General features: G+C 38.8%; 1 long non-coding RNA gene across 2 annotated transcripts in view; it reads left to right on the top strand.

Annotated features, from left to right (window-relative positions):
• The window catches only part of LOC142032791 (uncharacterized), a 35,333-nt gene extending 18,700 nt beyond the window's left edge, over nucleotides 1–16,633 (top strand). The window contains exons 4-6 of one of the 2 annotated variants that reach the window (XR_012650992.1): nucleotides 9,923–10,039; nucleotides 15,021–15,131; nucleotides 15,735–16,633. This is a non-coding gene — a long non-coding RNA (uncharacterized LOC142032791). The remainder of the gene's footprint in view (nucleotides 1–9,922; nucleotides 10,040–15,020; nucleotides 15,132–15,734) is intronic. The other variant, XR_012650991.1, reaches the window with a different exon arrangement.
• The last annotated feature ends 4,722 nt before the right edge of the window (nucleotides 16,634–21,355 follow it).

The raw sequence follows: 21,355 nt of genomic DNA, 5'->3' as shown, positions 1-21,355 counted from the left end.
TCAGATGTATGACCTTTAACATCAACTTACCTGTTACATCTTTTCTTTTAATGCTGTGAAGATTTTGGGGTCTGACACTTGCAAATAGATGTTATATAATATGGGTTTTTAATATACAGTGAAGCCAGATACCTGATATCTGATGGCTTGGTGTATGCCTATTAGTTTTGGAATAGGTTATTTTTATTACTTGCTCTCCTTCCTCTATCTCCAGGCAGAATAAATCTAAATTCAAATTTTAAAGAGGCGTGGGGGGCAGATGAGAGAAAGAGAGGCTAGCAGTCAGCTCAGCATGCCAAGGTTCATCCCAAAGCAATTTTTACAGCTGCATTTTAAACTCATTTAAAAAAAAAAAAGAAGGGTTTATAATAGAGATTTGAACCATCCCTTAACAATAGAAGAGCAGCTGGATACTGCTAGAATATCAGAGGTTGCTGAGCATTGCAGTTTGAATGAAACTGTCTGCCCAGCTTTAAAAGATGTCAAGTGTAGACCCTCTCTCACTGAAAAAAAGAAAAAAAAGCCTTATTGATCTATTTAGCAGGTAACAGATATGAATCAAACGAAAAAGTATATTCTCTAGCATTCAAGTTAGATGTCAAGAGCTGCAATTGATCTGGAGTTCACTGCAAAACTTCATGGCCATATAGTGTTATAGACTGGTGAATCTGCAAAAAGTAATGACATTCTATAGAGAGATTTTTGTCACATTTTCTGTGAGAAACCACATTGATACAGTAACCTGCTTGAAGGATGGGTCTTACAGCATATGACACTGGTAAGAGTAAGCAGAACTGGGCAGAATTCACTAGTTTTTTGAGAAGGCATGAAATAATTGTATGAGTTCTGGTATAGGTTTTGGCCTGTTGGATTTGCTCAGATTTCCCATACTTTTCTACAAAGCACTAGTTATCCTCAGTTATATGCTGTCTTGCTTTGTGATGCTTTTGTAAGAACAATTGCAATGAGCAGCTTGCTCTATGAAATCTGTGCTATAACAAATGGTTATTGGCTTATCCCTCATTCTGAGGAATGAAGTAGATAACCCTTACCTCATAGCTGCCCATGCTGACACCCCTAATCTGCTGAGGAACCTGTCTGCATGGCTGGGTCTATCCAGAAAACAATGATGACCAATTCTGTGTATACTAAAATGAAATATGGAGCTGCCTTTGACTTGAAGCTCAGGCTGCATGGCTAAGTCCTGTGTGACTTCTGCTGAAAGGGATTGCACAGCTAGCATGGAACTGAGTGGTGGCAGGACCAAACCCCGTTTTTTCACAGTAGAATTATTATTAACAGTGCCCATCGAATGAGGCAGGCTGGAAACATCTCAGGAATTTCACAGACTGGATATCATTGATAGCAATGTAAGGACTGTATTGATAACTGTGGTAGCGTATTTATCAATTTATTAAGACAGGCACCTTAACATGCAGCACTGCAGAGCCAAATTTTTAAGTATGGACTTAACCAGCCAAAAAGCATCACAAATCCATCTCTGCACAGTACTTGTACCCAGTATTAAAATAGCAGCAGTTTTATAAAAATATGTTTTAAAAAATATTTAAAAATAAAGATACCAATAGTTAGAACTAGAATCTCATCCACAAATACAGGTCAGTTTTCACATGCTCTGAATTATTCGAAATGAATTGCTCCCCAAAGTGTATTTTGTACAATAACATCAGCAAAAAGTTTGCTATTTTTACATTCAAAGAATCCAAAAATATAAATGTATTGTGTTTTCAATGTGAGATTGCATTTGCATAAAATTGATTTTATTTGTAATAAAAAATGGGTCAAGAATCATATGTGTCCAAGATAACCATTTGTAGAAAAGCTCTTGCTGTTCTGGACTTAAAAAGAAAAAACAAAAAACATACAGTCATTCTGTATGGTACTGTGACACAAAAGTATTGAAAAAACTCCAGACAAGGTGAGGGGGTAGGAATGAGGTATGAAAAATAGACATAGCATATGTCACGGGGAGGATGTCAGCCTCGCCTCTCTGACTGCAGAAACACGGCTGCTGCAGGTGGAGTGAAGGCATGCATGAAACTTGTACTGCCTCCTGAGAGCACAAAGCAGATGGAGTCTGCTGTTTCTTCTGTGGTCCTGTGGCTTGACCAAATTGATCCAATCAATGTCACACCAGAACAGTGTGAATTTTGTGGCCAGGGCTGCAGGACAGGGGGAAAAAAAAAAAAAAAAAGACAAGGGTTAGCACAAAGCTACACTATTTTTTGTTATTCAACTTGGATATCAACATGGGAAAAACTTGAGATATATATTTATGATGTGTAATGAAACGATAAACTGATAGTGTGTTATCATGTAATCTTTTGTAAAAACTGTGATTATACACCAGTATGAAATAGGTTTGTCAAAGCAGCTTTAAAGTCAGATTTTCAATTGCTCATGTTTCAAATTGGATTTTGCAAACAGTTCTGTACACTAAGACCAGGAGTAGGAAGGGAAAAACCCTTCTGCATTGTACACATTTGTGAATTTTGCTTTTGCCTTTGATGGTTTGCTTCTGGATGATGCAGTCCTGCATTTGACAAAATGCTGATAGGCATATAGAGTGAATATAATTAACATTTTAATGAGATAAATGCCTATGTGAACACGTTCTGCTTGGTAACAGTGGAGGAAAGATGGTGGATTTGATAAACAGGTGTCCACCAAAGAATTCCTCAGTGTAATTGTTCCCACTGTAAAATACTTCAAGTTTAGCTGAGTACAAGAAAACATCAGCATGAGCCTATGGGTTTTGTCCAAAGGGTCTCACCATGTTTGAATCATTGAGGCAAATGTTTCTGGCACAGAGTGCCCTTTTTGTTCCTCTGCCTGCTTAGGGAATGATAGCAACCTGGGAATGATGTGAGCTTGTGCTGGGCTCATCCCATTCCCACCCCTTTGGTATCCTATTTGAAAAGTGGTGTAAAACCATTTTTCTGCCTGTGGAAAAGGCTTATTTAGTGATACAACACATTACATTTGTTTTTTTATGCGATGAATACACAGTAAATACCTATGAATTCTCAGGCTGAGGAAACTGCATTGTTCTAAAATAAATGGAGGAAACAATTCAAAATGTTTATTAGTATATATATATTTGTACTTGTAATGGATACATGCAAAACCAGTTAATGCAGTGAAGGGAAAATAAAATACCTCTGTGTGTGGACAGAGACAACTAGAGGGGTTTCTTGAAAGTATTTCAAATCTTCTAAAATATCTCCACAATGACTTATTTCATCCTTTGATGTTCTTTGATTCCCTTCCTCCTCAAAAGATTTTTTTGGGGGTAATGAACAAATCAGATAATTAATAAGAATTGGGAGGATTAAACACTCTGATACCCCAAAGCAAGAGGAGATTTCTCATTCTGTCTAATCTTTTGAGGGTAGAAAAGGTCTTCAAGCAAAGTCCATAGCTCTGAGCACTTTCAAATCTTACTAGGAGCTGAACATATTCATATTGCTGACCCACATACAAGTATTTGTTCTCAACTTCAGAGTTTTCAACTTCTTACTAAGATTCCTCCTTTCAGTTAAATGAATAACAGACCTATCTGCAGATTTATTTATTTTTTAATATATGATTATTTAAGGCACAGCAACAGCTCCAGCTGAGTTATTTCTTACGAATGAATGATCCTGTCTTCAAGGGCTCTACTCCATGAAGTAGGTGTGGAAGATATCCAGAAAAATTCAGTTGGAATGTTTGCTATAATTGTATAACTATTTTGATCGTATAGTATGTGGATATATTTAAAGTAATGACTATAAAAAAAATGTGCCTGGATGGCACTGGGTTATCAAATCAGTCTCTAAATTTAATAAAAAAGTTTTTCCTAACTAAATACAACAGTGCATGTGGCAAGAGTAATGTATCTTACTTTCTTCCAAAAGGAGTAGAATGAATGTTAGATATACAGTCATTCTCACACCCTGCATTGGTGTTGCACTCCATTTCCTAATAGGCCATCGGTAAAGGAAGATAACCTTTCCTTAGCCTTAAGTAGAAACAATGACCTTTATGTTACATCAGACTTCATGAACAGATCTCCAAAAACTTACAAGCTTTTTGTGATGATCCAAAGGAGTCTATGCAGCAAAAACAGTTTGGTGTCTGGGGCTCCAGAACTGTTGGTACAGAACTCTTGGCAACTCCTTCCCCCAAGGTATGTCCTTAGTATGTTCTACATATGTCTTCTAAAGAGTTAACTTCCACACCCAAGATGAAGACCAAGCAATGAAAGAAAAACACAGTAAGAAGTGTCAGAGATGGAAAAAACCCCCGCCCTACATAAGCATACAGCTTCTGCAAAGTCTAAGAAAATGAGCTTTGTTTCATGAAAATTTGAGATTATAATGAATAGCAGAGCACTTATTTGCCAGCTGAGTGGCTGCTAAATATAGCCCTTCCATCAGAAGTTTCTCAGATAGTGGATCTCTAGATAAATGAACAACCTGCTTCTGCCCTGAAGATTCCTTTATCTTTAAAATTCTATTCTTTTTATTTTTTAAAATAACTGCTAACAGAGCTCACTGGCAGACCAGGCCAGACCAGGCCAAATGAAAGTCCCCTGTGAGATGGCTCTCACAGCTTAGGCTTCTCTTTGCAGCAAATTGTTGTTCTAGCCGTGCTAGTTTCATTCTCTTTCAGACATGAATTGCTGTAGAGTTGGAAAGGGCTTAGGACTTGAAATTACAAATGTTTGCCCCCTTCCCCCATTCCCAAAGTCACTGAGTCTGGTATTAAAGATCAGAGCAAACTTTTGTAATGATTCATGAGATACTACTACCCTCCCTCTCTCTTGAGCTCCCTGGTTGCCTGATTCCTTATACACATCAATGTGGTCTTTTATTGCTGTTTAATAATAAATGGTATTTTGTTTGCCTATCTGACACTTTTATTAACTTCACTTTTGTGTGTATGTGCACGTGTTTCTCCAGGCATGATTTCTTCCCAACGCCCCTCAGATAAAAGTAGGGGGGGGGGGGCGGGGAAAGCACAGCTTTATTTGAAGAGAATTTGTCCCTAATCTGTTGCAGCTGTAGGGGACCATTCGGCCAATTAAAGAGAACAGACTTTGGCTCTTTCCCAAATAAGGTGACCACATGTTACACTTGGATTGGTCACCTCAGGGGAATGGTGGGTCACAGGGGCATCTGGTTGTCATTTCCTCTCTGGTCAGCATGAGGCAAGCATACAGCAACAAGGAGGAAAAAAATGTAACATCTTTATCTCATGTCTTGTCCTGAAGCATCAAAACGTCCAGCAGCATCTAGTTGGAGTAGGAGAGTCTCCTCCAGTGTGATGCAGTCTGGTATTTGGGAATGAAAGCTACACATTTGATTTGCTTAGTTTTGAGGTGTCATTAACTTATTTCTGTCTCTCTGCTACAATAGTGTAAATGTGAAGGTCCTATTAATGTAAAGGAATTATGGTAGGTTTATGCTGGTTTAACTGACTTCATAGTTTCTCTCACAGGTAGGAAACGTGCCCCCTCTAGGAGGCAACAGCCCCTTCCGCTACAGACAAGCAAAAAGGTCAAGAGCTCTTAGGTAGTAGAGGTTTGATATTGAGGAAGACATTGTGATCTCCAGTGTCTCAAATGAGTGATGTCATCTTATGCTTAGCAAATACTGTAGATCATGAATTATGAACAATTTTACTAGCTGATCTGTAGCTTAATTGACTCCCAAACTGCACATACACCTAGGGCTGAAGGGAAATAAAGGCTGCCAGAGCCATCACAGTGAGGTTGTCTTAGAAAAATCAGAAACATCTGGTTTCAACTAAACTCAGGCACTAACAAACTAATAGTCATCATGAAGGGGGAAGAAATGCTTCAATGAACTAGCCAGGTCAGTGAACTCATTTTCCTCTGAATGTGGCTGGCCCCTAGTTTTCAAACTGTTATGGTTAACATTTAGCTTTGTTAATAGAGCAGCATCAATGGTGAAAAGGTTTTCTTGATCTGAAACTTTCATCTTCGCTACAATGAATTTAGAGTTGTAACATTTCCATTCCAGGGTACCGAGCATCGCAGTAGCTAAGGATTCACAAACAAATTTCTGCATGGCAACCGAGTTGATAAATGTGTTTTCTTAGCCAGGATAAGTTCAGCTGTTGCTGTTAAAGGGGCTGTGAGGCCCACTCAAAATTGTTTGAGAGAAGGAGAGTGCACATGGAGCAGCTGATGAACCATGGCAACCTCCTTGTAAGCCTCAGCCTTGATCAGAGGCCAGAGATGAAGCAATGGGTTGTTTCCCACATGGTGGAATGCAGCAGATCATGTCATGGCCTAGGGGCATCGACCAGTATCAGACCTGGCACAAGCTTTGTGGGGGGACAATTCAAAAGTGAGGGACAAGTTAAGTTATGGGTGTTGCTATTCAAAGCAGGGACTTTGGTCAGAAATAGTTACTCTAGTCCATATATGAATCTCTTAAATTTCTTTGTAGAGAAAGAAGAAAGACCAGGTTTTAATTTCTTTCTGGCTTTATTAACTTCTTTGTCTTTCCACCAACAGAATTTTATTTTATTTTTCTGGAAGCTCCCCTCATCTTAAGCCAAAAACCCAGGCCCAGCCTGCCATCTCCATACTGACACAGCTCTGCTTCAGCTCCATCCATCCATACATCCCACTCCATTATGTGTTCTAGTTTTGTCATATACTTAATTTTCCAAACTGTGCTGTATATGACACATTTGTTTGAAGAATCCTATGATTTCAGTTCAGTTTGCTTTTCGAAAGATTTGCTATTTTTCTTTGTAATGTGTTTTAAATGTCACGAAACACTTGTATAACAAAATTGAAAGTCGTATGCAGTTACTAGTTAATACTTAATTATCAAATGCTCTAAATCTGAAAGGAAGAAGGGGGGAATTTTTTGTCAATAACTTTTACTTTTTCCTTTGGGCCCCAAATCCCTTATCCCAGTGGCTGTCAATAACATAACAACTATTGCATAAAATTCTATGTGGACACTTTTCAACAAGACCTAGAAAGCTGAGTTTTCAGGAGTTTTAAAATATGGTAGCTGCTTCCCCCCACCCTCCCAAAGTTGAAGTTATGAAAATGTCAGAGGCTTTCCTTTAAAGGCATTCAGGTTTTGAGATTGTATTAGGACAGAGAAGCTTGGCCTCTGAGCAGGTTTCAAACAGCTTCAACACAAAACTTGATCAGGCCCTCTGGAGAGCTGATCCCTTAGCAAAGTTATGGCTGAATGGCAAATTTTGCTGTTTTGTAAAGCTCCGTCTGAGAGTTTCATCCAAACCTGCAGAAGCACTTGGTGAACTTTAGCAAACACCTTGGTCACTCACTAAAGAAATATGACATTTAGCAAACCTTCAAATGCTTTGAAATGGATGGTCACGGTCATTACAGGAATGAGGTTCTTGGTGACACAGCTGCTGGACCAGCTCTGTGTTCATTGCCCAGCACCATAACTATTGCTGGAATATAGCCAAAGGTTCTTGTTGTTTTAATTATTTACTGCAATGCTTTCAACCACCTGTGCATCTGTAATTTTTGGTCCATGACACAGACTCCTGTATATCAAATATAAGTTTTCTGATTGTGTGGAGTTTGGGGACTGTTTAAAAATTCAAGAGGATACATTCAACTGTACTATGTTGCAATCATCAGAGTGGGAGGTCAGAACCCTTGCCATGACTTTGATATCATTTTAAAATCTGAAGCTCTATCTACAGCACTGTTATTACAGTCTTACATAATGAAATAACTATCTTCTCTGATATATATTTAATTCTCCAATTACTGCCATTTGTTGGCGAAGTTAGAGGCTGTTTTATAATTGTGGTTAAATATACTTAGTATAGTTTTCTTCCAGTTTGGGAGCTGAGACAAACTAGGAGGACTCAGCATATAGGTGCCATCCTTTTTGATACCTGAAAAAGAAACCTGTCTTAATATTAATTTAGCCCTAGAAAATGTAAATGGCTTCCACAGAGATCTGATGATTTACATCCACAGTGGATTTGGCCCTAGGTACGTGATCAAAGATGGTAATTGTGCCAATATACTCTCGTATAATTTCATCTTTAACCTACCTCTGACTCCAGTAAAGTTGGTAACATGGCTGAGGAGCTAGTAAACTCTACCTATTCAGTTTGGCAGTGTAATCTTGATTAAAACCAAGATGGGATTTTACATAGAGCTCTGGAACAGGAGTTCATAAATCCTAGTTAATTTCGTAAAGGAAAAAGGAAAAAAAAAAAACCAACACAAAACCAACCTAAGTCTTCCTGGGTAACTATTAGAAGAAATGGCAAACTCAACATAAGCATATTTTTTTTCTCCACCTGCACATGCTTTTGATCTAGAGAGGGGAGGGAAGTTAGCCCCCAGTATTTCTAAAACATAGTAATTTATGAATGCACTATTTGTCTAGAATGGATGGTATAATAAAAACTAGTGACAAAATGCTGATCCTTTGCAGATCAGATTCAGATTTTTCTTGCATAGTCTACAATTTTCCTACTGTATTTTGTGGTTAGCAAAGCCAGTTCCAATGAATTCTCAAATTAGAAAATGAGAGAGGGCTGGAGCTAAAACTAAACTCTTTCTACTTTAAGGTATGGACTTCTGAATCTTTAAATTTTAGGAGGATTTATAGATGCCTTTAATCCATTTGCAATTTAACAGTATTGTCAAAATAAATGGCAGATAATAAATAATTGTAGGGCATGTGTTTTAATTTTCCATATACTGCATTTGTTATATCTCAAATACTGTCCCTGAAGTCTAGATAGCTGCTTTTCAATCTCTTCACTGGTTAATATCAGAACTGAAGATAAACAAACTATGGCCTTTTAACCTGTAGAGTTTGACTGACATCATGTTAAACTAACATACTTCTACTCTAAGAAAACATAAAGGCAGCTTTTTCCAAGGTAGAAGGAAAACTGCAGGGCTTTTTGGATAAGGCCCTGTTCATCCCCCTTTCCTTCCTTTTAGAAAACCTGATCTGTAACATCTTCCAGAAGCAGGAAGAAATGGCATTTTTTGTTTTGCATTATTATAGAACTGCATAGTTTGACTCAGGTTAAATATAACACTACTAAGCATGACTGGCAGAAATAAGAGTATTTGAAGTCACTGGAGTGAAGGTAGCTTGCATGGGGAGGATGTGTGGTTTTATCTGTGTAGATTAATCAGAGAGAACAGTTGCCTCATCTTCTGTCTCCTTTTTATTGCCTCAGATCAGGTGAGTGTTATATCATGCAACCTGAAGCATTTGTTACCTGTCATTCAAAGTTCAAGTAAAATGCAATTCTGAAATTTATTACAAAAATGTCTATGGCTTTTATGAAAATAGACTTGAACCCTTGAAATTAACTTTTCTCTTAAATTTCTCTTGAGAGCAGCAATGTAGTACTAAAGTTCCTGCTGGAATCAGCATCTGGCAGGGTTAGGCCTTCAGGTCCTTACCCCACACTCATTTATATGCATGAATTTAACTTTTTTGCAGGGAAAGACTTTTATTGAAAATTATTATGTTTGTAAAATTGCCACAGATACATTTGTAGGATGTTACTCTTGTGTGTAAGAAAAGATTACAAGTTAGCCATATGGAAAACTTATTAGAATAAAATAAAAATATTATGACAAAGTTATAATACCTCTATAGTCATTGTGAACAATTCTGTGGCATTTATGAGAGAATTACATACCTGTTAGAGATTTCTACAACTTACATGTAAACAAAGGAAACAATATTATTGCTACAGTATTTGCATGATTTTAGGAAAATTTCTGCATCCATCAATATGCAACAAAATACTGTTCTTAGTCCAATTGATCATGTCTCTAAACTAAAATTAAAATCCCTGTTCCAATGCCTCAGGAGGTAATTATGACCTAACTCTGAATTTCCAGCCTTGTGGACCAAATGGGGACCTGACTCATGGCAACCACTGAGGAGGAGAGCTTGTTTCATCAGGGTCTGTTCAGGTTCATCTCCAATGGCTAAGAAGCCCTAAGACAGAAAAGAAAGTATGTGGACTGTGTTCCTTTTTTTCAGGCACTAAATACATGGAAACAAGGAAAACAAATCACAAAAACTGAAACAAAGTTACCATGAGGCTATGTTGACAAAATTGGTATGCAGTTCAGGAAAGTTAAATTGATTCAGTAATCTGGAGTGCTGCTGTTCTCTTTTTGAAGAAAAATACGTTTTATCTTGTATTAATATTATTGATTCAGTAAGTAATGTTGTGATATTCTATCCCATAAAACTATAAACTGTGATGGAAGTTTGCAATATGGGTGAAAGCTGATTCAGTTCAAATATGTATCCTAAGCTTGTTTAAGTAGATGAACAAATGAGAAATCTGTAACAGGGGTGTAATATTTATAGTTTGTGTGCACAAGAGCCCTAGTGAGCATGCAGTGTTTGTTTGGACAAGTGCTACTAGATTTCAGAACTCGCCCCTGGGTCAGCATCAACACTTCACAACCGTGGATGGAAAAAGTTTTGGGAATTTTCTACCCAGGACTGCAAATCAGGTTTTCCCATATTTGCCTGAGAGTTGATAGAGGTAACCCAGTAAAACAAAGATGTCACTGTTGTCATGCTTTTCATGATTGTACTTGAAATATAATGGCAATAACTTCCCAACACCTGTCTGTTACTTTTTCTGCAAAGTAAGGGGCATCTGTTTTTTTCTCCAATCCATATGAAAATGAATAAGTAGTCCTAAACTCACAACTTAATAGGATCAGCAACAAAGTCTCACAGTCTTTTTGAATATATTTTTTTCCATTCTTATTTTCTCTAAGTGGTTTTGACGAGGTATAGAAGAGGAATGCTGATATTAAAGATATCTTTAGTGAGTTGTGCATGGCAGTAATGGGGTTTTTTGATCTTTGTTTTATGGTTTTTAAATACTGAGATGAAAAGGAACTCTTAAGGACATTTAAATAATAGGAGAATTGTATGCCAGTCCTCTTGTTGGATTCAGGCCTGTGACTTCTCTTTCGGTATCTATATCCTTGATGTTTAAGACAAGATAACAGCAATCATGGGTAAAAGAATCATTTAGCTAGGAGATATGTGAACAATATTGGTAATAATTCAGAAAATAAAGGACTTTTAAAATCTGGAAATTGCCCATAAAGATATTTGACATTAGTTAAGAGAATGGTATCTGAGATGGTAGTGTAGGGAATAAACCAGAAGGAAATAGGAATATGGACTTGGTGATCTCAGTGGATGGTTTCCAGTTCTGCTTGGCTTTCATGTGCAAGACACAGGCCTTGGATTATTTCAGCAAGAAGGGGATTTGCACACCTATAAGGAACGACAAAGTTACTTAACTTTGACTAAAATGTGGGAAAACTTGTCTCCAGTTTTGATTTCACCATAAACTTTCATTCTAGCTCTGATCAAGGCATCCAGAGCAGATTTCTGGAGATAAATGAACATAACAGACACCTAAGGTACATGATCAAAAAAACAAAATACAAAAATGGGCCATCAGAAAGATTTACTTTTTTCTAATCCTACTTATTGTAATTATATTCAAACTATACTCAACATGAACTACACAATCCTTGATCTTGTAAATACAGATTATTTCTAGAATTAGGTAAGGTCTGTCTTTGTTATGTAGAACCTGAATTTTACAACTGTTGATGCTCTGTGTCATGGTTTAACCCCAGCCAGCAACCAAGAACCTTTTTGCTGGCTAGGCATGAGAAGCTGAAAAATCCTTGACTTAGTCTAAACATTACAACTGAAAACATCAGTGTGTTATCAACATTCTTCTCATACTAAATCCAAAACATAACACTATACCAGCTACTAGAAAGAAAATTAACTCTATCCCAGCCAAACCCAGGACACTCTGGGAAGTGCAGCTGTATAAAACCAAGAGAATGAGGTAAAACAGGGTATATCTGTGCTTTTGCTAGTGAAAAGTTTAGGGGGCTTGGGATGTATTCTGAGTGAACTCTGCAAATTGATTGATGATGTAAATTACTAAGTCACATGCTTAAAATCTACCAGAGAAAAAAACTTCTGCTTCTGTGGTGTTTTTTTAAAAAACTCTGTTTGAATATCTAGAGTGACATATTTAATTTTAGCATATTTTAGATTCAGTAATTCTCTTTTCTAACGGACGTGTTCTCCCCTCAGGATCACATTTTCCTTTTATTGTATATTCCCTCTTATTTTCTGTGGGAGAACAGAGTAGGAAAACACCTAATGATCTGTATAGAAAGATGCACTTTAATTTCAGTAGAGCCTGTAACAGCCTTTCTGAAAGGATTACTGCTTTTTCCAGAGTAATAGTGCAAATTGCAAGGCCCTGGAGAAACCACCGTCATCACACCTTGTAATTAACTGCAAGGGAAAATAATCAGATACAAACTTGTTTTGAGTTTCTCAGAAGGTTTTGCACCTCTCTGGGAATCCCAAAAATTGTGCTAGGCAAGGGATTTAGAACCATAGCTATAGTAACAAGGCTCCTGGCATAACCCACTGTACTGCCTCTTCTAATTTCTTTTGGTTTGCATTGTACCACTACTGGATCATAAATCCTCTTCTAAGCAAGGTTTTCCCTGACTGACACTCCTTTAAACTTTCTCCAAAACTTCCTATGACAGAAACTTCCCGGTTTCCCTACCTGTATCTCACTACTTTCTCCATCAGAAAGTTGCTTTTTGCTTTTTTTTTTTCCTGAAGTCAAATCTTTATTTTCTGCATTTTAAGCCCTCTGCTCTGTGTACTTTGAGACCAAGGCAGACTGTTCCTATCTTTTTGCACCAGGCTTTCACATACTTGATGACTTACATTCATTGTCATTTTTCTTAGGTAAAATAAGCCTGTTTGCTCAATCTGTACTCCAGATTTTTGGGGGGCTTATATAACTATGCTTTCTGTTATTGCACCCATTGAACTTGTATATGAATCATACACTTTCTGGGGATTTAGGTAGAAGAAACATCTTTGCAAAACTCTCAAGTCTTTAAATTATGACAGGAATCATCCCTTTATTCAATCACATCACTTATGGATTTTGCTGGGGAAAACTGAATGTCCTTGGGACACTGTGTTGCGCAGATCTGTTACAAACCAGTTAACAAGGACATTTCATGTAATCTAATTTTAATTTACAGAACCTTTTAAAACTGTATTTGTTAAGGCCTAGGCATTATAATGCACGAGTGGAGTAGGGTGCATCCCTGCTTAAAGCGCAAGAGTCACTTCTTGCTAAAGTGAGTGCAACATTTGATCTCCCACTGTGAGGATTTGCTGTGGATGTCTGTTGTTTTTTCTGGAAGTACAACCTGGATGTAACAAACTGAAAAGAGTTTCAGGAAAGAGTTAATTTCTTAATAGAAATCATGTTTCCCAACTCCATGCTAGAACGGATTAAGTAAGAACCTGCTAATTGGAGAAGGTGGGAGGGCCCTGGATTTGCAAGCAGAGCAGGTGATAATGTAACTGGTAGAGATTACAGACTAATTATGTGAAATTAGCAATTGACTGCCAGGTGTGCAAGATGCACAGCCGGGTGGGGCAGAGGGGTAGCTGGTGGGGAGTAAGCAAGGAAGAACTTTTAGGTGTGCTTTAAAGCACCGAGTCAGCATAGCTCTGGTTAGTACTTTGTTCAAGGCAGTTTGTGAGTGAGAGGGAAGGACAAACCAGTAGTGAAAGAAGGTGGTTGTGTTTTTACACATTGCTTTTCAAGCAAGACTTCAAGCTGCTGTGTTACATTTGACCATTGCCTAATGTTGTGTGCCTCATTAATACTCAGCAGATGCCTGTATATCAGTATGAACAAGAATTCCACTTTGTGGTATTGGTGAAATATCCTTGAAAAAAACCATAACAGTTGTTTTCTGCTGTATAAAGGTCAGGTTTCATTCCAATTTACACTGCCTTTTGAACAAATCCTTGGTATTAGCTACAGCTTTAGATGGTATGGGGATTGGTGGGAACACTTTGTTATTCTCAAGTACAGGCACTGAAGAGTAATTCAGTCATTACATATTTTAATACAAATTACAGCTTCCTGAGGAGCAACTATAAATAAGTCTCTGCTGCCGTATGCATAACAGGCAGATGAGTGTTGTGCTCTCACAGAGCAGCCCCATAATTGAGAACCAGATGCTCCTAAGCTCTAGCCCTGGTTCTGGTCTTCATGTGCGTGCTTGAGTGATTGCCTGCATCAGTGAGTTGTAATTAATTAGTTAGTGACTGGGAATGTGCAGAAGGTATAAAAGCACTGCAGAAAGCATTTAGGAGGTGTGTCATTGCTCTGCTTCCTTCCCACCAGATGTAGGTGGTGTGACCTGTTGAAATGTATCTAGGTAAATATGTTTCACAAAAACAGGGGTGTTAATACTTGGATGTTTGTTCTATTTTCTTAGGTATGAATGTTACAGCTTTCAATATTATATTGTAATGAAATGATATCTTTTACTTATTTGATAGGTAGGTAATGGTGATACGTTTAAAGTCTTAACATCAGCTTGGGATTTATGCTGATCTCAGCTATTAGTGTGGGTGCACTGATGGGGATAACCTATATTGCTGTAATCCTTATTAACAACATCAGTGCTACCAGCTATAGATGATGATGGTATTGTAACAATAGAATGAAAATATAGTGCTTTCATAGTGGCACAAAGAAAAGGAAGCTGTGCATATCTATGGGTTTTAAATGAATGACTATTTTCTGGGAAAAGGACCGATACAATTGTATGTGCTTAACCACTGGTTATTTCTAGGGTATGTTGTAGACATATCATATACTTCTAGAGATGTTAGGAAAGGTAATTTCATCTTTTAACAGGGCTGTTTCTTGCAGTTCTAGCAGTTATCAATGCATTTAGTGAAATATGAATGCTGTAATTATGGTATATTTTAGGAAATATGAATTAATTTTAGTATTACAACATTAATATTTCTTGATAGGCTATTAATCACTTGACTACTGGGTGTTTAAAACACAGTTTTTTAAAACAGGAGATGTGGAAGGAATTGAATGTGGCTTCCGTCTTCCTTTGGGCAAACAGAGGACATCATTCACCAAACCAAGAATAATGCAGGGACAGCTGGTGGCCGAGTATCCTAAATGTAAGTAATTCAATGGATAATGTACCTGCCTGACTACTGGATAGCAGCTAAGTAACCTGCTGCCCAGCAAATGCCTGGGACTTAGTTACCCCATGTAACATCTGGTGTGAATTTTAGACTAGCACTATCTCATGTGTTTAGGCTCAGCTACAAGAGCAACGAGCTTCGCTATGTGTGTTCAGAGCTTGCTAAGGGTTTTGGAGACAGGGCAAGTTGATAAAGAAATCTCAGTAGCTCTCCAGGTCTGCTGTAATACAAACAGAAATGCATAGCCTGGGAATGGCATCCCCCCCCAGAAGTGGTGATCGGGTTATTGAGTTGCAGCTGCTAAAAGTGTTTCTGCCTCGTAAAGAAAGTTAGCTGCAGGTGTTGCCCATATCCCAGGCTTGTGGTGCAGGTGTGAGTGAAGTGAAGCCTTTCTGTTCCAGTGCAGCAGTGTTTCTGTCATGTTTCCCTGCTTTCCTAGTGGTATTTCCATTATGGATGTGTAACTATGATTGCTTGGCGTATTGGTTTTATGTGGCAAGGTTTTGGTAGCGGGGGGGGGGGGGTTACAGAGGTGGCTTCTGTAAGAAGCTGCTGGAAGCTTCCCCTGTGTTCAAGAGAGAGCGACCCCATACCAGCCGGCTCTAAGACGGACCCGCCGCCAGCCAAGGCCGAGCCAATCAGTGATAGTGGTAACGCCTCTGTGATAACATTTTTAAGAAGGAAAAAAAAAGTTGGGACAGTGAGAAACAGCCGCGGGAGAGAGGAGTGAGAACATGTAAGAGAAACAAGCCTGTGGACACCAAGGTCAGTGAAGAAGGAGGGGGAGGAGATGCTCCAGGCGCCGGAGCGAAGATTCCCCTGCAGCCCGTGGTGAAGACCCTGGTGAGGCAGGCTGTCCCCCTGCAGTCCAGGGAGGTCCACGGTGGAGCAGATCTCCACCTGCAGCCCGGGGAGGACCCCATGCCGGAGCAGGTGGGTTCCCAAAGGAGGCTGTGACCCCGTGGGAACCCCGCGCTGGAGCAGGTTCCTGGCAGGACCTGTGGATCTGCGGAGAGAGGAGCCCGTGGAGCAGGTTTTCTGGCAGAACTTCTGACCCCGTGGGGGACCCATGCTGGAGCAGTGTGCTTCTGAAGGACTGCACACCGTGGAAAGGACCCATGCTGGAGCAGTTCGTGAAGAACTGCAGCCCATGGGAATGGCCCACGTTGGAGACGTTCATGGAGGACTGTCTCCCGTGGGTGGGACCCCACGCTGGAGCAGGGGAAGAGTGTGATCAGCCCTCACCCTGAGGAGGTGAAGTGGCAGAAAATAACGTGTGATGACCGTAAACGCCATCCCTGTCCCCCTTGTGCTGCTGGGGGGGCTTGGTGGAGAAATCCGGGAATGAAGTTGTGCCCGGGAAGAAGGGAGGGGTGGTGGGAAGGTGTTCTGAGATTTCGTTTTATTTCTCATTACCTTACTCTGGCTGATTTGTAATAAATTGAGCTAATTTTCCCTAAGCTGAGTCTGTTTTGCCCGTGACGGTAATTAGTGAATGATCTCTCCTGTCCTTATCTTGACCCGCAGGCTTTTTGTTATATTTTTCTCTCCCCTGTCCAGCTGAGGAGGGGGGAGTGATAGAACGGCTTTGGTGGGCACCTGGCATCCAGCCAGGGTGAACCCATCACACTTGGTTTCAGTCTCTGAAGTTTAACTATTGAAATTACTTGTGCCTCTGGGATATGAGTTGTGGAGCTAACAAGAAACCTAAAATTTTATCTTGGAAAGTGAGAGAGGTCAGGGAGAGGAGGGCTGGGTGTAACATGGCTTTGCCGGTGCCATGGAAGTAGCAAGAGAGAAGTCTTCCCTCTTCTTAGCAGCTGAGAATATTATATTAAACACTTCACTTATTTGGGAGAAAACTGTTGTTAAAGTTGTAATAATATGTCAAGTCATTGCTGTACTAGAAAAGTGATTTTTATTTCATTATTCTTGATACCAATTACAGTTCCCTTTAAAACTAGTCTAAACCTGGGCCATCAAGACTAATTAAACCATCTTTACTTATACAGCACAGTCTGCTGTCTTTGAAAACATGGGTACCATCTGCCTATCCACCAAGGCACAGGAGCAGCTCTGTTTTTTTGGAAATACTGGGATTTTATTATTTCCTCTTATTTTACCTTACAATAAAGTTGTTCGGTTTTTTGTTGGGTTTTTTTTTTTGTTTGTTTGGGGTTTTGGGGGTTTTTTGGGGGGAAATAAGGCACTGGCTGTAGAAGTGGAACACCTTGGAACAAAGATTTCAGTTCCAGTTTGTGACTTTGTATCACTGTCTTCTCCCTCCTCCTTGGGGAGCATCCTAAAGCAACGCTTCAAGTTGTAAGATGACAATGTTTCCCAGAAAACCCACCCTGCTTTTCTGAGCTCTAGTTTCTGTGTGAAGGCGGCAGTTAAAACTCTATAACCTTGGGAAGATGTCACAACAAATGGGATCTTTGTGCCCATTCTTGACCTTTCTGCTGATTATTGTAAGTATAAATATGAATATAATGAAATATATTGCTGTACATTAAGATGTTAAGAGAATCCAGAAATCCATACATCATGCTAAATCTTAATCATACAACCTTATATGGCTTGAAACTTATTAAGGAAACAGAATGGTGTGTTCTTCCTTTTCCTTTAGTTTTGCAGCGCGTATGCTAAGTCTATGAAACAAAGTTCATGTATGGGGTTTTTTGATTTGTTTTTTGGGGTTGGAGGGGATGGGTAATATATGGGTCATCAGTTCCTGAGTGCGCAGGAGTACTGGCATGTGAGATTAGAACATTTAATAGAAAATAATTCTGAATAAAAAATAATACTGCATTGTTATAAAACTTAAATTAAAAGACTGCAATGTTATCAAACTAAGTGTGCCTAATGCTTACATAGTATACAATTTAAATGTACTGTGAGTCCAAAACCTGTGGATTCAGAAAAAAAAGTAAGTTTACCATTTTCAGTCCTCTGCATCTCTGGTTTCTGTTCTGTGTGCACAGTACTCTTATGAGGTTTTGATTTGTTTTGGTTTTTTTCCTGTTGAGTCTTATCCAGAATGCTTGAATGTGTTAGAGATTCATGGAGTACAGACCTTTTCTTTCAAATGAGTTCTATTTTGTGGGCTGGTGAATTCCTAGCAGAGCACATCTGCTTGATTAATTTGAAAATGAAACTTAGCTTATTTTCTAAATCAAGTCAGTTTCATAAAAAGATATGCACCACTGAGACTTATCTATAAGACCAGAACTCTGGATTTCTTTTTTTTTTTTTTTTTTTTCCAAGTTAAAACTCCACTCAATACTTTCTTGAATTTGTGAGGGGGACAAATTAGCATTTTATATTTGATTACATTTTTCTATTTGTGTCAGTTACTCTGAAATTATTTTTAACTAACCTTATCCTCATCAGTTATGTATGATTATTTTTTTTTTTTCCTTCTTTTTGGAGCTGAGTACCATTCTGGTTAAATTCTTGTGATACTAGTCCTATGTCAATTAATCTTCATATTGTCTGTAAGGAAAAATGTTTCTCTATAAATCTTGAATGCATCCCTACCTTAAAAATACAAAATGAGCTCTATTTGTGGATTAATTGGTACCCTTTCTCATACAAATGATAAAAGAAGCCTGAAGTGTATTAGTAATGTGATTGTAGTACTACTTCAAGCACAATTACCTTGTCTTAAACTGAAGATAAGTAGAATTGCAGAATTCTCTCTAGCAATAAAGTCCACTCCTTCATGAGGAATTAGGAAGAAATTGAAGGAATGTTTGTGAAAACATGTTCTTGTATGTTTTTGCATGCTTTTTTGCCTTGGGTGGAGCATGTGGAAATAACAGGCTGAAAAATCGAGTGAATTATTTTAGAAGTATTTTACTACAGCTTTGACTGCTTGTGGCTGTGGTAGTTTGGTCTCTGTTATGGACATGTTTACCACAATTATCTCTGGCAGCCTGTTAACAAGTCAAGTCCAAATCTTGAGGCTTGAGACAAGAGGCATCAAATCTGGTTATCAGACTTTAATTGTGTATTAGTTTTTTCTGCTCGGCTTTATTCAAGATTGATGTCAATCAGCACAAACACCAAACCGCCTCTTGGAAGTCAATTTTTTGGAGATTTTGTACAAGATATTTTAACAAATGGCAAACAAAGGATTTACTAAAATGTAAGTTAGAAACCTCTACCAGAGTTGATGGGTGAAAACTCAACTGTGGGACATCTATGTGAAGTTGAAGTTGTCACATGCTAAATAATGTATACTTAAACTTAGTGTTTGGGTCATTCTGCAAGATAAACAGCATGGGCCTGCTTGGGTTTCATGTTAGAATTTTGTTGTTTATATCAGCAAATAGAAATTCTAATGGAGCATAATGAGAAATTGATCCATAATAATACGTGGAGTTCAAATACAGTTTAAAAATACTAGCAGAGCTACAAAAATATGAAATAATCCTTTTGTGTAGGCATGGGTCTCTTGAACTAATCCAGGGAATCTCCCCAACGGTAGTCTTATCCAAGGGTTCAGTAGTCTTCTACCAGCTCTGTGTCATGCCATTTTTCTTTCCTAAATCAAACTCTGCAGGATCTGGTAGATATTGCCTATCTCAAGACAAAAAGCTGATGGTCAGCCATTATACAAAGTCTTGAGTCCTGCAATATGCAGGGCTCCGTGGGGGAGAGAATCTGGAATCTCCTGCCTCTGTCTGCTTTGCTGTGGGAGGTAACTGGCTCTCGGCCTACAGTAAACTAGAGGTTACTAGATCACACAGGTCTGGTTCTGATTTTGGACCTGGTTGATGTTTGTCGCTTTAAAAACCTGTCACAGCCCAGGTTAAGCATTTGCGCCAGGGTCTGCAACTGGAGGTGGCAAGAGGAAATTCTTCTCATGTAGCATTGGTATTTGGGGCTGTAAGCTGATCATTATGGATGTTTTTGCTAAAGAATGACTTCAAAGAGTTTGAGAAGTGTCTTCATTGCATGATCTGAATCATAATATATAGATAAAATCCAGTTTTAAATTTTTTAAACTGTAAGAGGAGATACCCGTCACTTGAATTGGAGAAGACTCTGTTCCTTCTGCCCTATTCTTCTCATCAGTGCAGCTCTGAATGTCAACAGCCTGGTTTTTTGGCAGTGGTAAGATTTCTTGGGAGGAAGGTTTGGGGATCACTGAGGAAAAAACCTCTATTTGGCATCATTCATACAGCAAATGCCTCCCAGCGTTTCTTTATCAGGAATGCTCAGCTTCTGAGAGCAAAAATCTGCCTGTGCAGAGCTCATTGCAAAATCAGGGTTAGGTGCAGAACCCGAATACTGAAGGACTTTTCTCCCCAAACTTCTGCCATCTTCCCTGTCTACTGTGGGTACAGCCTTTGGAGCTGACAGGAATCTGACTACTTGAAAAAATGCTAATAACTCTGGAAAATGTTATGCATAAAAGCAATAGGGACCACTGGGTGTGAGAAAGGTGGCTTTTGAAATGCATTGAGTGAAAAACACTGAAGGCATATGAGGAAAGAGAGAGGAGTCAGAACATCCGTGAGTCTGCTGATGACAAGTGCGTAAATTCCTTTTGAGTCTCTTGAATCCCTGTACCAGAAGAAAGCTTCTGAAGCTTTTTTTTAGGGGCGAAGGGAAAGCTCTTTGGACCTGGTACCCTATCTAATTACCCATTGGAAACCTATAATAGCTAAGAGGAAGGAAAGGACTTGACATGTAATGAAGCTAAAATTTAAGTGTGCTTAGAATCGAGATACAATTATCTACCCAACAGTTTGAAAAAGTTCCAGGGGCCTGATCCAAAATCCATTAAATTTAAAAGAAGTCTTTAATGGGCTCTGGATTATGCCTTAAAAGAGGAGACCTACCTTAGTCTGCCCATTCCCTCTTTCTCTCCATTTTCTGATTTGGAAAACTTAACACCTTACTTTGCCCCTGCCATTTGAAGTAAGAGTTAATTGCTTTATAATAAAAACACTGGAGAGGACCACAAAGTTCTAGGTGAATTAAGAGGTGTTGTACTCATAAAGTTATTTCCAGTAGCCAGCGCTTGGGTGGTTGTCCTCTGGTTTGTAAAAGTAAGTTTCTGCCTAGTGCCACCATGTTATCAGACTTCTAGATAGACGTCTGGGCAGTAAATGAAGGTATTTGTTGTTTTTACATCTATTTGCTGTCTCTGTAGAGATGGTTTTCTCTTTGTGTTGTGGTTTCAG

This window comes from Buteo buteo, chromosome 7 (genome assembly GCF_964188355.1).
Source record: "Buteo buteo chromosome 7, bButBut1.hap1.1, whole genome shotgun sequence".
Taxonomy (NCBI): domain Eukaryota; kingdom Metazoa; phylum Chordata; class Aves; order Accipitriformes; family Accipitridae; genus Buteo; species Buteo buteo.
Note: the sequence above shows the minus strand (reverse complement) of the source record. Positions and strands in the feature narration are given on the sequence as shown.